The 19,005-nt window shown below is 39.7% G+C and overlaps 1 long non-coding RNA gene across 2 annotated transcripts in view; it reads right to left on the bottom strand.

Moving 5' to 3' along the window:
- Window positions 1-234: 234 nt before the first annotated feature.
- Window positions 235-19,005, bottom strand: part of LOC127528384 (uncharacterized) — a 51,997-nt gene continuing 33,226 nt past the window's right edge. For both annotated transcript variants that reach the window (XR_007935268.1, XR_007935267.1), the window contains exon 3: window positions 235-791. This is a non-coding gene — a long non-coding RNA (uncharacterized LOC127528384). The remainder of the gene's footprint in view (window positions 792-19,005) is intronic.

Below are 19,005 nucleotides of genomic sequence, written 5' to 3'. Positions count from 1 at the left end.
TGAACTCTTCATTGTATTGTAGATTTAATTTTAAATGGACAAATTTAAATACCTTTCTGGTCAAATTTAAATACCTTTCTGAAACTGTGTCCACTTTGTCATTATGGGCTACTAAGTGTGGCTTGATAGGTAAAAAGGCAAATGTATCCATTTAAAATTAAATCTATAATACAAAATGTTCAGAAACTAAAGATGTCTGAACATATTCTGCATCCACCATATGTTGCATGTGTATTTACAGTAAAACCACAGATTTGGTTTCCACGGTTTCAGTTATCCACTTTACCATGGCCCAAAATAGATAATTCCAGAAATAAAAAATTCATAAGTTTCTAAGCAAATGCTCTCACCACTTTGGACACACACCACCACATGCACATCACGGCTTTCTGTGCACAGCATGCAGCATAAATCCACTGTGCCTCTGTGTCGGATGTCATTTTCTCCACAATGATGCGCTCATTCATTCAAGACAGAGAGAGAGAGAGACAGAACAAGTATGAAAATGTACAATATCATGTCATCTTCTAATCCGCCTAATCCAGACCGGAAAAACAGGAGACAAGACAAGATAAAAGAGTTGGGGCACCTTGAAGGTGAACCCCATATAACTGATGGAAAAAAATGCAAAAAACAGTTGATAATCAAATGAGGTCTTTTCAGACTGGAGACAAAATTACGAATGACACAAAGGGGTGGTGGTGCCCCTTAAGGAAGAGCCAGATGATAAGGATTGGGGCCAGGAAACTGTGACCCAGAAGTGACGTCATTGGAACTTCCGGTCATCCGATCTGTAGAGGAGAAAGGAATTACTATCAGATAAGCCTTTAAGTAGTCTCCCACACGTGAGTCACACATATAGTAGTAGTGTTTCTTGACACTGCTGAATAATTTGTTGGCTGAAAGTTCTCATAGTTAGTGTGTCAGAGAGAGGATGTGCAGTATTATTCATAATGGCACTCAGTTTTATTTCAATTCTCTCCTTTGGTACTACCTCCTGGGGGTCCAGAGTGTGTCCCATAACCAAGCCTGCCCTTTTAATTAACTCATTGATTTGGTGAGCCTCTCATGAAGTGATGTTACCAGTCAAATACACCACAGCATAGAAGATCACACTGGCCATCACAGACTTGCAGAAGATGTGAAGGATGTCACTAACTACATTAATGGAAAACATTCTTCTAAGAAAAAAGAGCCTGCTCTGTCCTTTCTTATACAATTCTTCTGTGTTATAAGACCAGTGCAACCTGTCAATGATGTGGACCCACAAGTACCTGTAGGAGTGGACCACCTCTATCTTCCTCCTGGCTCTAAGCTCCCTTTTCAATCAACCAGCAAATGGTTCCCGGTTGTCTGTGATCCTGTGAGAGGCCTGGGGTTGACTCCTAAAATGGCCAGAGGCCCATACTTGTGGAAGGAAGCAGCTGCAGAACCTGCATATGTCCTCAGTTAACTACTGAAAAGTGTTTTTTAATTATCTTCACTGAAATGTATAGAAAGTGGCAAACATGGATTTTTTTTCTGTTAATGTCTTTTTTACTATGTAAAAAATAGAAAAGAGTATAATACTGCACATCCAGAGAAGCAATTTTTGTAGCTGATAGGAAAATAGTAATTAAAAATCTGTGATGATCAGTGTGGTCTACTTTGTTTGGTTTAACCGGGATACAAACATAGATGAGTGCTGCCTGATGCATAAATACAGCCATGTGTTTTTTGGGTTAGGCCACTATTTTAAAAGAATCTTCTGAAATGCTTCATAATTATTGGAACTCTGTAAAGAAAATCATGCAGCTGAGGTGTGCATGCATGCATGTACATGTTATTAGAGTTCAGCCGCCCATCTGCAGTGTTTAAACATACTAAACATAACAAAGTTAATTAAGGTCTGAGTGGTCTAAAAGGAATGCCAGGAAAGGGAGAGCAGTATGGGTAGACTGGGGGAGAGACAGGATTCATACAGATAAGTGGCTGGAGGCGGCTGAGGGTGAGGGTTTGGTTAGGACAGGGTTTATGAGCAGCAATACCTGAAATAAAAAATAGTTTACGCAAAAGATGATGTACAGTAGCTACATGTGTACAGGTTAATTTTTATATCAATGTAATTAAGGTTAAATATTAAAGCTCATGGTTAAGCTGTTGGAATGAGAGGTATCAATTACAATTACAGCATACAAATGAGAAACGAGAAATGAGATACAAATGAGAACAGCAGTGATGGCTTCTGGTATTTTCATTATTTGGGTTATGAGATTCCAGTGCTCGGGGCTGGTTGGGAGCATGCACTGATACGGCGTTGCTGCACCCACCACATGATGGATTGGGACCTAAATGCAGCGGGTGACACCTCAGCACCACACTGGACAGTGTGAGGTTTTATATGGTGGCCGGAGTGCCAATCCTGCCACCAACACCCAAGTCTTCCCTTTAGCTGGAGGACCTGCTTGCAGGGCTGGACGCAGGTTAATGTCATACCCAGGACGAAGCAATTGGAGGTTAAGGGCTTTGCTAAGTGGCCCAACGGAATAGAGCCACTTCTGGCATTTACAGGATTCGAACCAGCAACCTTTCAATTGCCAGAGCAGATCCCTAGCCTCAGAGCCACCACTCTGCCTGTGCTCTAGACTGGAAGGAGAAAAATCTCTGACATTAGTAAAAACGATTCCTACCTTAACCTACACTGATGATCAAGTGGGGGTACATTGAAATAGCAACAAAATACAGAACTCTAGGTACTGGGACATGCTGAAGCAGAAAGTCAGTCGAGTTAGAGTTCACTAACCAAGGTCAAGACCAAGATTTCTGCTTTTGAAGGTTCTGAATAGTCAATACTAATAATGTAATAATTCAGTAAGCTTTACATCATGTCAGAACTAAAGCAGAGAAAATCCTGAACCACATTATTTAAAAAAATCTAACTGTGCAAATATTATGCAGTGTAGCAATATGTGCTACAGTACCTATAAGAAGTACTCACTTCTTGGAAGAGTTCGTTGTTCTACAACAATGTTTTTTAACCAGTGTGCTGTGCCATGAGAGCTACTCAGGTGTGCCATGGAAATAATAGTGTAACACACTTGGGTCTGAACCTGAGAGGCACAAGCTCCGCAGGTGGTCCATACCTGTCTAAGGAGGACAGGACTATATGGAGAAGCTGACATACAAGCAGCTCCATAATCGCCACGTTAGAGCACTTTGGATGCTTCTCCTGGCTGCTACAGTCCATCTGCCAGGGTGTATGGCTGCCAACGAGCCTCACAAGGTGGGTGGATAGTGGGCATACGAGTTGCCTCTGTGGCAGAGAAGGTCGGGCAAAGGAGCGAAGCAGCTGGGAGATGTGGCCAAAGTGCTCACTAAGTTGCTTGTCTGTGAATGCTGATCTCAGAGCTATTTTTCTCCTCCAATAGTCCCGTCCCTTCGGACAGTTGAGCACGTTTATCAGATTTAATGTGTTTGTGGCTGGTAAGAAAGTGGTGGTGTGCCTTGGGGTGATTTTGATTACAAAATTTGTGCCACTACAGAAAAAATGGTTGGCAAATACCGTTCTACAATATTGAATCACAATTGATTTAATTCGGCTCTTCTGACTTTTAATCAGCAAAAAAAGACTCATCAGTGTCACAATAAAAACAGACCTGTGCAAAGTGGTCTAAATTAATCACTAATCAAAAACACAAAATAATTGATCATGTAAGTATTCACCCCCTTCAGGTCAGTATTTAGTAGATGCATCTTTGGCAGCCATGACAATCTTGAGACTGCGTACACAGATCTTTGTCAGCTTTGCACATCTGGACACTGCCGTTTTTCCCTTCCTTCTTTGTTAAACTGCTCAGCTCTGTCAGGTTACATGTTGACTGTAAGTGAACATCCCTTTTCAAGTCCAGCCACAAATTTTCAGTTGGACTGAGATCTGGACACTGATTTCGCTACACCACTATACTAACATTATTGTTTTTAAGGGATTCTTGTGTAGCTTAATGTGACACACCTAAATCATCACTAGCACATCCAGTTCATTTTAGAGGTCACATAATTAGTTCAATGGAGATGACCTGTCTGTAGTCCAGGGGTTTCGATTGATTGTACTATAAATGCATTTTGGTATCTGGAGTCAGTATGGTTGCATAATCTACACAATGAAGACAAAAGCAACTGTCCACACAACTCTGTGATAACGTGATTAAAAAGTACAAGTCAAGGGATGGAGACAAGAAAATATCCAAGTCACTAAATGTCCTTTGGAGTCTAGTCTAATTAGTCATTAAGAAATGGCTGAAAAAAATGAGTGATCATATAAGAAGATGACTAGTGATGGAGGCCACCAATAGACCTGTGTTCAGAATGCAGTAGCAAGAGACAAAACCAGAAGATAAATGAGAAACTCCACCAGTTTTAGCATCACTAACACCTTTTCCAGGAGCAACACAAGCTTTTCCTAGATGGTCTCCCATCCAAGTACTGGCCAGGCCTAAACATTCTTAGCCTCGGGCAGATGACCTCTTCTGAAGTGCAGGTAGTATGGCTGCTACTTCACAAAGCCCAGGGGTTGTCATCACAGAGAGCTGTGCACGTTATGAAGACTGTTTCATTTCATAGCAGTTTTCTTGTCTCATTTCATTCTTGACATTCTTATCATATTGGTATTAAGCTTGTCAAGGCATTTTGAAGTTTTGCCTTCACATTCTCCAAAAGTGGCTGGTTAGCTGTTAAAATCTTTAAAATGAACTTGAACGTTTTCAGGTTTGCTTCCATTACTTTCTGACAGTAGATGGTACTATACCAGCGCTTAACCATATATGTTGGCATTTGGACCTGTGAGCATTGTTTTATAATGCCAGATGCAGGAGGCACACTAATAAAACCAAAAGTTTAATTTTCTTTTCTTTGTCTGTGGGAAAGCCTTCCCCATTTCCCACAGGCACAACACAGTCCCAATAAGCACTAGCAGTATCACAACACACAATACTCTTTGTCTCTTTTGTCTCCTCTACTCTTCCCGGCAAGGTTCGTCTCCCTCCTCCCAACTCTGGCTCTCCTGCTGGGTCTTCAGCAGTCCCTTATAAAGTCCTTGACCCAGAAGTGCTTCTCCTCTTCTGTTCACATGACTTGCCAGCACTTCCAGGTCAGACGGAGAATTCAAGTTCTTTGATCAGCCCGGAAGTACTTCAGGGTTTCTGTCCTTGTGATTCCCCTAGTACTTCCGGGACAGGTGAGAACTTCGTCTCCCACCATCTTCCCACAGCATCACCTGGTGGCACCAACGGTACCCAGCAGGGCTGTGTTGCCAAACTCCATGTCCCATAGTGCCCTGCGGGAATCCGGGGCACCGCCGCAGTCCAGGGATTCTGCTATCTAGCGTCTTGGGGGAGGCAGTGTCCTGGAAAAGCTGCCTTCCCCCATCCTTCCATTTCAGGTGCGTCCCGGCTGGGTTGAGCTGCCGGCCGTCTCCTATAACCTACTGGAGGTATCGTTTTTATTTCATAGTATTTTATTCCACTCTCAAGCACTAAGCATTACTCCTCTGTTAGTAGGTGCTGTACAGTTAACTACTGATGTGTACTAACTTGTATAAATGGGAAGACAGACTTAGAAGACAGATATTCTAAAGAGGGCAAAATGAAAGAGGTAAGACTTGAGATGGTGCAGTCACTTCACACATAGTACACCCGCCGCCCCCTCGTGGCTGAGATGCAGTATGTCCTTGTTGTGTTTCAGTGGGGAAGTCATACGGCCACATTAATGTCTGAAAACAACAGAAGTGCTTGTTCATACATTGACCAGAACAACAATAACAACATTTATTTCTATAGCAGTTTTTCATACAAATGATGTAGTTTAAAGTGCTTTACAAGAAGTCAAAGAAGTAGTAACACGCAAAGAAAAACAAATTAATAATTATGTATAAATAATATACAAAAATAGATAATGCACACTTAAATTTCATCATTCATCCATTAACAAACCCAATTTTTACTTTTCTCGATCCAACAACAGTTTAATGCTGGATTTTGACAGTTAATTGTGCTTACAATTCTCAAGCCGGGATCCTGTGCATTAGGGGTAGAAGGGGCTCTGCCCCCATCCTCAAGCAGAAGGTACTGTGATCAAAAATTAAACAAGAAGTAAACAGGCCTCAATAACTTAACATATTGGTAAAATATTTATAGCCAGCTCCACTAAGGAATCACAAGTTTTCCAATTTTTCATGATCTGGTCAATGCAATTTCTTGTTCAGAAAAATATCTCTTTTTGGAGTATGTGAATTTTTTGTTGTGCTTAGCCTGTGTCTGAGTTGCTGCACCTGGTGCTTCGATATTGTAATGTTCCAGGCATACTGCTTTGATGGTTAAATTTGGTTTTTTTTCTTTTTTTTAATCTTTTGCTTTGTAACATTCTTAGCCATGATCTGTACATGGTACTGGTGGTTTTCTAGATGAAGGATTCTGAATTTTTGGCCACAGTGCTATCATGGATCCTGACAAGCACCACTATTTTGTGTTGATCACATCTCCACAGGAACATAATAGCATTCTGTGGGGATACGGCACTGATGACATCTGAATTGGTAACTTGTTTATAGGTTTCTCCTAAATGATGCCATGACATGTGACATTTTAGGATCCCAAATCTCTTTCTGTGCTTTTTTTCTTGCAACTTATTTATTTTTGATCCCCCAGTATTAGACTTTGTGCTTTAATTTCTTGGTGTCTGATTCATATTGTGCTTTGTATTTTGATGATTTGCTTGGCTCGATCTTGGCTCGAGTAAGGGTTAATGTACATAACTCGTAACTCTTTAAAATATTTGGAAAGCATATATATGGATAGCAATTATATAGAGTATGTCTACTTAATGAGACTGACTTTAAATTTTACCAATCATAGTCATTCAAAACATGTGATTTTAACAGGAGGTTATCTGCTAAGAACTAACTGAATTTACTAGTAGAGACAGGTCTCATTGGAGGGAAATGTGAATGGAGCAAGATATACATGAACAGAGTGACCTGGCATACAGTCATATGAAAAAGTTTGGGAACCCCTCTTAATTCTTTGGATTTTTGTTTATCATTGGCTGAGCTTTCAAAGTAGCAACTTCCTTTTAATATATGACATGCCTTATGGAAACAGTAGGATTTCAGCAGTGGCATTAAGTTTATTGGATTAACAGAAAATATGCAATATGCATCTTAACAAAATTAGACAGGTGCATAAATGTGGGCACCCCAACAGAGATATTACATCAATACTTAGTTGAGCCTACTTTTGCAAATATAACAGCCTCTAGACGCCTCCTATAGCCTTTGATGGGTGTCTGGATTCTGGATGGAGGTATTTTTGACCATTCATCCATACAAAATCTCTCCAGTTCAGTTAAATTTGATGGCTGCTGAGCATGGACAACCTACTTCAAAGCATCCCATAGATTTTTGATGATATTCAAATCAGGGGACTGTGACGGCCACTCCAGGACATTGTACTTCTCCCTGTGCACGAATGCCTTTGTAGATTTCCAACTGTGTTTTGGGTCATTGTCTTGTTGGGATATCCAACCCCTGCGTAACTTCAATTTGACTGATGCTTGAACATTATCCTCAAGAATTTGTTGATATTGGGTTGAATTCATCCGAGTTTAACAAGTGCCCCAGTCCCTGAACTAGCCACACAGACCCACAGCATGATAGAACCTCCACCAAATTTGACAGTAGGTAGCAGGTGTTTTTCTTGGAATACGGTGTTCTTCTTTCGCCATGCAAAGTGATTTTTGTTATGACCAAATAACTCAATTTTTGTCTCATCAGTCCAAAGCACTTTGTTCCAAAATGAATCTGACTTGTCTAAATGAGCATTTGCTTACAGCAAGCGACTCTGTTTGTGGCATGAGTGCAGAAAGGGCTTCTTTCTCATCACCCTGCCATACAGATGTTCTTTGCGCAAATTGCGCTGAATTGAAGAACGATGTACAGATACACCATCTGCAGCAAGATGTTCTTGCAGGTCTTTGGAGGTGATCTGTGGGTTGTCTGTAACCATTCTCACAATCCTGCGCATATGCCACTTCTGTATTTTTCTTGGCCTGCCAGACCTGGATTTAACAGCAACTGTGCCTGTGGCCTTCCATTTCCTGATTACATTCCTTACGTTGAAACTGACATTTTAAACCTCTGAGATAGCTTTTTGTAGGCTTCCCCTAAACCATGATACTGAACAATATTTGTTTTCAGATCTTTTAGAGTTGCTATGAAGATCTCATGCTGTCACTCTTCAGAGGAGAGTCAAAGGGAAGCACAACTTGCAATTGACCACCTTAAATACCTTTTCTCATGATTGGACACACCTGTCTATGAAGTTCAAGGCTTAACGAGCTAATCCAACCAATTTGGTGTTGCAAGTAATCAGTATTGAGCAGTTACATGCATTCAAATCAGCAAAATTACAAGGGGACCCAAATTTTTGCACAGTCAGTTTTTCACATTTGATTTAATTTCATACAACTAAATACTGCTTCACTAAAAGTCGTTGTTTGGAAAACACCCCAGTATTCAGATGTTCCTAGGAAATGAAAGACATACCACGGTTATCTTTTTGAACGTAGAGTCAATTATTATGCAGGCTGAGAGGGTTTCCCAAACTTTTTCATATAACTTTAAAACCTCTTTAGGCTTTATTAGCAAAAGGGAACAACCATAACTGCAAAATATGTCAGAGTCTGATGTTAGCGTTGAACAGTTTGGCGATGTCTCAATGGCAAGTGAAAACACTGCAACTAGCTTTGTTCACTTTAGCAGTGGGTTTGCTGCCAATACCAATACCAAGTGTGCTGGAAAATCTACATCCGCTCAGCCATCATTTGTTGAAGAACAGGCCAGGTCATGAATTTGTCTAATATTCACTCCAACTCCTGTTACAGCCAGTGAGGTGTGTAGTTTTGTGGCTCATCAATATAACAGATATTAGTGGAGTACAGGATATCAGATGAAGTGATCTGGGCATTTTCATAATAATTTAATTGAGGACAGATTCATTCATAGATTGAGAAAGTGGAAACGCACACATCAGGTGTACAAATGCAAATTACAAAGAATGTCAAAAATGGTAAACTGACTGTGTGTGCTATGCGATGGGTTGGTATGTCATACATCTATATATATAAAATTCTTTTTGCGTTTGAAATGGAAATTACGTATGACCACACGATATGGAAATTACACATAAAACTTAAATTACGTATGACCACAGAACATATTATAATACAGGAACTAATCACTTAGTTTGTGGACACCATTTTTATATCATCTTTATGAATTGTTATTATTTGCGTGAGAGTTATTTTACTGATATTAAAAAGAAGTAAACACAAACATGCCGAGAAGTTTTATTTATTCGTCCACGTGACTGTCGCGGAAACTGCCACATTCTAACTTTTTTTTAGTTGGCAGTACTTGATAGTAGAAGAGATGAGGAAAACAGCTTTGCGTCTTTCTACTTTTTAACTGTGCAGAGCTGTAAACAATGGGTCGGGCAGAGTCCTCTCTTCTCGCACTGTTTGTGACACTTCAAGTGCCCCGTCGGCTCCTGGGAGAGTGGAAATCTTTGTGAATGAGTGTAATCGGCGCCATTGAAGCAGGACTCTGTTTGTTCCTTAAGGTGAGTTCGGGTCACTGAAACCCTGCAACATTCAAGGTTGCTGTTGTGATCAATTATTTTAAGAAGATGGAGAGTTTACATCTAATAAGATGTACAGACCTCTTCATGTAAAGTGTTGGACTTGGGAATTGTTTGGACCTTCTGCCTGTTAAGCACGGAAGGGCAGCATCCACATTTATCAGAATTATTTTTCTCTTAAATCACAGGCACATAGTGCAAGGTTGTCAGACAGAAATTTGGACGATCACATAGAAAATGTAATTTCTATACCACAGCGGTTGGGTACCGCCTTTCAAAACGTATCTACTACCGACAGATTATCCAAATACATTTTAGCTGCTGTTAGTAATACTTACCTGTTGTGTTACTGTATACTGCCTTTAAAATGTAGTTTACCCAAAACCACTCCAGTAGTGCTCAATGTATCTTTACTTCTTAAAATGTTAATGTGTTACTGTTTAATAACTTATAGACTACATTTTATTTTTTTCCCTTGCACTCAGTGAGTGAAGCCACTGGGTAATCAACTAGTATTATCTAAAAATAGACAGGCAGTTTATATTCACCATTTCTCTCTATTATAATAAAAAAATCCTGGGACGAGATGTGACTTTTTCAGAAAGATTCTTTCACGTCCCGCGAGACGAGACTTTGTACCATGAGATTTAACCACACCCGGGGCTAGAAATAAAAGACAACGAGTAGATGACAAAGTAGAATGTCATAAAGAATTCAAAAACGTTGGCGCGGTACACATGCAGAGCAGGTTAGAGATAAAAAGTGCTAAAATTCGAAAGTCTCAAAAAAATGATATTAAAGATCGCATTAGTGCAAACAAATGGAAATTATTACTCTGTGAAATAGCGAAACAGCGAAAAGAGATCGAACTTTAAGTTGGAGACTTGTAGATTATCTAATTTGTGTTAGGGAAAAGTAGTGTTTCTTCCCAATGAAGAGGCGAATCCACGAGAATTAAAATATTTGTTGTTTGGTGAAAGTGAAATCCACTTACACGGGCAGCAGAGATGTTGTGAATTTTTTTGTATTATTATTAGGTCTCTTGTCACTTTTGTGCTTGCTATAAAAACCTATTGAGGTTGTCCTTTAACAATGGTGCATGATCAGTGATTGCTCAGATTTTGACAGAAAGCTTTCAAACATCCATTGCAGTAAATATACAACAGCTGGCTTTCTTCCTCATTAACAAAAACACACTTTACTTTTTAATATTTCTTTTGTTGTTTTAGTAGGTGGAAATACTCAGTTTGAAGAGCCTTTTAAACTGACAATATTTTGTTTGCCCGCCTCCATCAATACCCAGCTTCACATTAGTCTAGCATCGGGCATGATAGGAGCATGTATCACGGCTTTCATTCTCATTGTATTGGTACACATTGCTGAAAAAACATAGAAGTGTGGCTTAAACACCTTGATTCAGAGTTATGCAGTGTTTTGTTAGATTTCTGTTCAATAAATTGTTAGTCTTTCAGCTTACTTGAGGAACACAGAAAAAGAAAGACAGAAGGAACATATTAGTAAGCAACAACCTAGTAGTGGTTTATGCCACACTCAGAAAGTGATAAGCCCAGGGACAGTAAGAAAGGTCAGGAGATGGAAACATGATTAGAAGAAACAACAAGGTCCAAAAAGCCAAATCAAAGACACTGGAAACACCACATTTAATCAACAATCAACGTCAGAAAGAAAACACACAGTTGAAACTGTTAACAAGAAAATGCAGGAAAAAGCATAGAAAAGTTTGGCTTTGGTTATCCATAGCATTGGATGCCAGATTTCAGCTTAAAAGATATCACTTTGATGATGATACGACTTTTGGGACTGCGGTCCTAGCCATGATTTGCTGTGTGGGAGCCACCTAGCCACAAAATGGCATTGACCATAGCAAAACATCACATTACTGAAGGATCTGAAAGAAAATAATAATATGATGATTATGGAAGCATTATTGCTCAAAATTATGGTGCACTGCTATTAAATTAGAGGACAATAAAAAAAACATATTTAATAAGATTTACTGCATTGTAACATCCAGTTTGGTTGGTCCTCTTCATGAATTGTATTTTGACCAACTAGGCCAGAAACTTTGAGCACCCCAAGTCTGACCTGAACAAGCACTGTAATGCCACATAATGGAAATAATTCATATTCTGTTGCAAACTCCCTCTAGATTCACTGTATGCTAATAAAATGTCATGGTTAGGTTTTAGAACAAAAGGAATATTATGTTGGAAAAAAGTAAAAGAATAGTTATGCACCATAGTTTTAGATTCATCATTCATCAGGTTTTAAATTAATTATATTTTTCTGTTCTAACACTTTGACACTATAAGGGATTTGCCATACAATTGTGCAAGTAAACTAACTTTGGTAAATCACCCTCATCAAAGTTCCTTTTATTCTTTCAGTGTAGATTACTGAACATTCAAATATACTCCCGTGATTAACTGGCAGCCAACGTATTCATCTTGTTTCAGTTTCACTGCTTATGTTTAAAGGTGCTTTTTTGTTTTCAAAGCAGAAGTAAAACCTAGACAGATAGTACCTACGCTATCTGTGATTTTGGGAGCATGAAAATGTATTGTTTTAAACAGCTGCACCTTCTTGAAATTGCAGCCACCATAGTGGTTAGTAAATCTTGACATCACTGCTTTAAAAAGTGCTCACCATGTGTGTAACAGAGCACTCAATGTAAAATTTCCCAGAATGGTGTTCACCACATAAAGATGCTGCATAAGATAAAATGTGTGCATTTAAGGGTGCCACAAAATCATTTCCAAGTTCATTAAATCATATTAATTTAGCTTTACTTACACCTTATAACACAATATGCCATTAATACAATTAATCTTCAGAAAATGAATCTTTTGCTTCAGTTAGAGGGGTTGTGGAGGTAGTACACCAACATTTAGTCTTGTTTCCCTTTCTTCCTTACAAAGCTGTTCACAGTCACAGCACTTGGGGTCTGTTGATGCCTGTACTCTTCAAGTTAGACTTAGGACAGCCACTCAGGGAAATTTCTCTGACAATTTCCAAACATTCTGTATGACATATTGGGACACCATACAGTAGCTAGTAGATGACCAAACAAGCTTGATTGCCTGAACAGTCTCCAAACACTTGACAAACATGTTGGTATATCTCTCTTTTTATTCCTTATACACTTGTGACTGTGTGAGTTGGCTCTGTGCTCCCTCTTTCATTTGGGAGCTTCTTGAATGTGCCACCAACGATACTCATCACCAAGATGAGCTGGGCAAATGAGGACACACTCACAGCAAAGACTAGATATAAGAAGTGTTCAAGTGCTTTTATAAAACTCCAGCAAAAGACAGCCTTCAAAAGAGAAGTGCTGCATCCAGAATAAATCAATAAATAATCTCATAAAACAGAATCCATGTGGAAGTTACAACCAAATCCATAAATAATTAATTAAAATGAGTCCCACTTCAGGGAGCCATTCTAAAATCTCAGTTCCCAGTGCTTCCTTTCTAAAACTGATGTCTTCTCTGGTTACCCGATACGGGATCCTCAAGATGTCCTGCAGGCAGGCACAGCCAACCTTCTCTCCTAAGTGGGTGTCCCTGCTGCTGTCTATGGCTAACGGGCAGGGTGCCGCACCGAGTCTCTCTTCTCCGATTCTGCCCCTCCTTGACCTTATGCAGAGACTTGCTTGAACAATGGGTCACAATGGGCCCCTGAATGTCAGCCCTACACTCCTCCAAAGGGCTCCCATCCTGGCTGTCTGCCTCCTTTCCCCCGCACAGGCTCTCTCCCATTCCTGTCTTCGTTTCCATCTTTTAACCTGAATTTTTCTCTTCTTTGTGCAGGCTTCTTTTATACCTCTTATGTGTAATTGGGTGCAGGTACAACACGTCGCGTCCTCTGAGACACAATTGAGGCACCCAACCATTCTGCTCACCTCCACACGTGTACGCACCATGTTCAGCCAAGCACCCTAATTAGCCACAAAGCAAAGTGTGCACACTCACACCCAAACCCGACTGGAGTCCCACACATGATTATGTGTTTGAGATCTGCCACGGAGCACTTCTCACACCACTTTACTATCATACTGACTCTATGCCTGCTCCAGGTTCATTGTTCGGTTGAAATGGGAACTTCTCTCCCAATTTCAGTTGTCACACAGATGGCAGCAGGTTTTCTTGAACAATCTGTCTATATATTTATCCATTTAGTTTCTTTTCCATACTGAGAAATACATTTAGCTTTACTGAAGAAAATGTTTCCAAAAAAAGAATGCTGCCTCTGCAGTGCTTTCTAACAACTACGACATTCTTCTTTGGACAATGTTTGGTTTTCACCAAAAGATACATTTTCTCCATTTAGACCAAAATCACAACTGAGATAAATTATATGAATAGTGGCCACTTTATTAAGTACATCACCTCTTTAACATAACTGGCCTACTTAAATGACTTTTAAGTCAGTATATGGTGTATAGTGTTCAGTTGTGAATAAGAGGTTTATTTGTTGCTTACCCAAATATTAGATTGGGCAAGTCACAAGCTAACTAACTGTGACCGCAGTGTGATTGATGCTAACTGTCACACAGAATTTATGTAGTGCAATCGTTGGATGTGTTGGTTTTGACTTTTTTCCCTTTATGAGGATTTATTAATAAGTGATATATATTTTTATACAGTATCATATATACTGTAAATAGCATTATCACAACTATTACTATTTTGACAGTGTTTTCAGTCCAGACTAGTTTGGGAGACACTTTGTGATGTAGACATAAAATTACTGGAAGTCAAATGTTTTATAAAAAGTCCACCTAGTTTGGGTATTTTTTTCTTGTCAGTTTTTTATAATTCATATGTTATCACGTTTACTCCCAAAGACCAAATATAGTGTTTATGAATAGTCACAGATTAGATAAGAGACATAGAACTGTCTACTGTCTTTTTAATCTATTGTGGATTTTTAATATTTGTCATCTCTATCCAGCTGATGATGAAGAGGAGCCACACAGTGCTGTTTTTATTTTGTTTTGCTCAAATGAAATGATCTGTTATTCTTCACCCATTTTTTTCTAATTCTATTATGACTAGGTTGTAAAATAATAAAAATCAATTGAAACTTTTAATAACAATTTATGTTCTAGTTCCACAGTAACTCATTCATATGAACAATTTTCTGCACCACCATTTTGTGGTTTGTTTTCCTGATGGCATCTCCAGTTTCTGCACTTATTCTCTGTGCACTCCCATATTGGTATTAGTAACAACATGAGTTGCTATCACGAAACCAAATCAGCATCATAAACCCTGACATCATCATGTCTGCAATAAAAAAGATAGGACTGCCAAAAAGCAAAGTATGAGGGGAGTCAAGCTAAAGTTAGAAAATGGGATATCAAAAACTGATAGTCATTTCTCAATGGAGAATCCACTCTTCTCAATAAACTTGCGCTACCTGCCTGGATTCCAGCAGAATAAAAGGTTTTGTCTTGTCCTCACAACCACTCGTGCACCGCTTTCTTCATGTCATCATCTGTCTTGTTTTTATAACGGTTCAAAAAGATTGAAATCACACGGTGCCAAATACCTCAAACTTCAGTTTCTCCAAAACAGCCTTGGTGTTCTTAGCAGTGTGTGGACAGGTGGGCATTGTCTTAGCAAAAGGACTGCTTGAGACAGCAGCCCCCGCCGTTTGGATCGAATAGCAGGCTTCACGTTGGTCTCCAGAAAGTCACAGTAACTCGCACTAATGACTGTAGTACCCCTCAGCATGTGGTGTTTGACAATAACTAGGGTGCACAAGTGGGTGCGAGGACAAGACAAAACCTTTTATTGTGCTGGAATCCAGGCACTTCCAGGCAGGTGGCGCAAGTGCATCAAAGAGAATAATTTGGAGGTAGCAATAGAAAAGTGTTTTGGTTTACAGTGCACATTAAAATAATAAGCATTTCTTTTAGAAATGTCATGAAGAGAACTACTGAATTGGTTAAGTAAATAAAAGACAAAAATGTACTAGGAGAATCTTTGATGTAATACACAAAATGTACTAGGAGATGATTAAGAGAAACAACAAGACTGGACAGTTGTCACATACACTGAGATTTCAAGGGTAATAGATGAACCTAAGAGATATGAGAAGAACAAAAGTGTAGTAGACTTTAATTTGGGTAAGTTATTTGGTGTAAGCCAACAAACCAACAAACCAATCAGAGTAAATGTATGCATTAATCAGCACAGTTATGTAAATTCAATTGTTTAAAAATGGATCTCAGACCTTTTTTTTTTTATCATTCTGTAACAGATTATGGTGATGAATGCTCCCTCTTCAGCATTTGCTGAAGAGTAAATAAAAGATGCAATGGACAAGTTTCCTCCTGCCTGGTTTCTGTCTCAGAGAGGTTTTAGAGAAGACAAGATTTCTTTCTTTATTATATCTTCAAATTTAATTTCTACCAAATTAAAACGCCACATAAACATGATGGCTGACAGGCATGCAAAACAATGTCCAGGATACGGAATGCAAGAACACCCCAGGGACAGAAATGTGCAGCAGCAATGTAGAAGATCATCAAATAGTTAAAACATCCAACCATATCACTACATCCTTACATCGACTACAATGTTACATGAATGATGTGATCAATGTCAAGCAAATTTTTTTTAATGTTGAGAACAAAAGGGTGTGTTGAAAAAATAGAAATGTTCTGCTTGCCCTGAAAGAGCCATCCAAAGCAATAAAATCCATTATGATGTCTAGAGGAACTGAGGGAAGTAACTAGTAAGTGTAAATTCTTACATTTGCAGACAACAGGCAGAGAGTTTACTGTTGTTTACATCTAGAGTCTAGATGTAAACAACAGTAAACTCTCTGCCTGTTGTCTGCAAATGTAAATGTCTAGATTCTAGACATTTGTGGTATCAATTTATAAAATATAAGAAATATCAACAGCTCCTTATCTTCATCTTGGTTTTTATTTGCCTTTTATTTTAGGGCTGTGGATCTGCGTGTTTCTCTAGTACTAAAATAAACAGGATGTAAGAACAGAATGTTGCTAGGTTTTTACAACTGACTGTAGGCATCCTCCTAAGGTTTATTTTCCCCAGTGATGCTGCTGACTGTATTTTTTGTTTTCACTCCTCTTTTGCAACTAGAAGAGGTAATCTGAAGGAGATTGAAGACTGCAAAGTGGTGGCAGGGGAAAGTGTAGTTAAGCAGCATAGGATGGTGGTTTGTAGGATGACGTTGGAGATCAAGAAGAGGAAGAGAGTGAGGGAAGAGCCAAAGATCAAATGGTGGAAGTTGAAAAAGGAAGACTGCAAAGTTGAGTTTAGGGAGGAGGTGAGACAGGCACTGGGTGGTAGTGAAGAGTTACCAGACAGTTGGGAAACTACAGCAGATAATGTAAGGGTGTCAGCAAGAAGGGTGCTTGGCATGACATCTGGACAGAGGAAGGAGGAAAAGGAAACCTGGTGGTGAAATGGGGAAGTACAGGAGAGTATACATGAATGAAGAAAACAAGAGAGAGAAGATTTTGGATGATATGGAGATAGTGAATCAGGACATGCAACGAATTAGCAAGGAGAAAGCAAGGACAGCTATGAAGAGGATGAAAAATGGAAAGGCCGTTGGTGCAGATGACATACCTATGGAATCATGGAGGTGTTTAGGAGAGATGGCAGTGGAGTTTTTAACCAGATTGTTTAATGGAATCTTGGAAAGTGAGAGGATGCCTGAGGAGTGGAGAAGAAGTGTACTGATGCCGATATTTAAGAATAAGGGGGATGTGCAGGACTGCAGTAACTACAGGGGAATAAAACTGATGAATGAAATTATGGGAAAGAGTAGTGGAAGCTAGGTTAAGAAATGAGGTGATGATTAGTGAGTAGCAGTATGGTTTCATGCCAAGAAAGAGTACCACAGACGCGATGTTTGCTCTGAGGATGTTGATGGAGAAGTTTAGAGAACGCCAGAAGGAGTTGCATTGCGTCTTTGTGGACCTGGAGAAAGCATATGACAGGGTGCCTTGAGAGGAGCTGTGGTATTGTATGAGGAAGTCGGGAGTGGCAGAGAAGTACGTAAGAGTTGTACAGGATATGTACGAGGGAAGTGTGACAGTGGTGAGGTCTGCAGTAGGAGTGACGGATGCATTCAAGGTGGAGGTGGGATTACATCAGGGATTGTCTCTGAGCCCTTTCCTATTTGTAATGGTGATGGACAGGTTGACAGACGAGATTAGACAGGAGTCCCCATGGACTATGATGTTTGCTGATGACATTGTGATCTGTAGCGATAGTAGGGAGCAGGTTGAGGAGACCCTGGAGAGGTGGAGATATGCTGTAGAGAGGAGAGGAATGAAGGTCAGTAGGAACAAAACAGAATATATGTGTGTAAATGAGAGGGAGGTCAGTGGAATGGTGAGGATGCAAGGAGTAGAGTTGGAAAAGTTTAAATACTTGGGATCAACAGTACAGAGTAATGGGGATTGTGGAAGAAAGGTGAAAAAGAGAGTGCAGGCAGGGTGGAATGGGTGGAGAAGAGTGCCAGAAGTAATTTGGGACAGACGGGTATCAGCAAGAGTGAAAGGGAAGGTCTACGGGATAGTAGTGAGACCAGCTATGTTATGTGGGTTGGAGACGGTGGCACTGACCAGAAAGCAGGAGACAGAGCTGGAGGTAGCAGAGTTAAAGATGCTAAGATTTGCATTGGGTGTGACGAGGATGGACAGGAATAGAAATGAGTACATTAGAGAGTCAGCTCAAGTTGGACAGTTGGGAGACAAAGTCAGAGAGGCGAGATTGCGTTGGTTTGGACATGTGCAGAGGAGAGATGCTGAGTATATTGGGAGAAGGATGCTAAGGATAGAGCTGCCAGGCAACAGAAAAAGAGGAAGGCCTAAGCGAAGGTTTATGGATGTGGTGAGAGAGGACATGCAGGTGAATGGTGCAACAGAACAAGATGCAGAGGACAGGAAGATATGGAAGAAGATGATCCGTTGTGGTGACCCCTAATGGGAGTAGCAGAAAGAAAAAGAAGAAGACTCCTCTTTTGTCGACTGGGCAGAGATCAATGCCAATGATGTATTAAGGTGCAGATAATGTTAGGTTTCATTTATGTTAATCAGTTTGTAATTGCTTTGCTTTTCAGTGTGTTTAGAAAATCTGTATCTTAATGGGTATACACATTATGTAATTATTAATTTGTAAAATGGTAATTGCATTTTACCTGTGAACTTGTTATATCACTCTGAGCCTGCAGACTTTGAAGAATGCTATTTCAAAATAAACTGAATTGATTGAATTGATTGATAAAGTTCAGATATCCATGTTAGCATACTTACTGTACATGCACC

Source organism: Erpetoichthys calabaricus, chromosome 6, assembly GCF_900747795.2.
Source record: "Erpetoichthys calabaricus chromosome 6, fErpCal1.3, whole genome shotgun sequence".
NCBI classification, from domain to species: domain Eukaryota; kingdom Metazoa; phylum Chordata; class Cladistia; order Polypteriformes; family Polypteridae; genus Erpetoichthys; species Erpetoichthys calabaricus.
The sequence above is the reverse complement of the archived record's forward strand: the minus strand, read 5'-3'. Positions and strand labels throughout refer to the sequence as shown.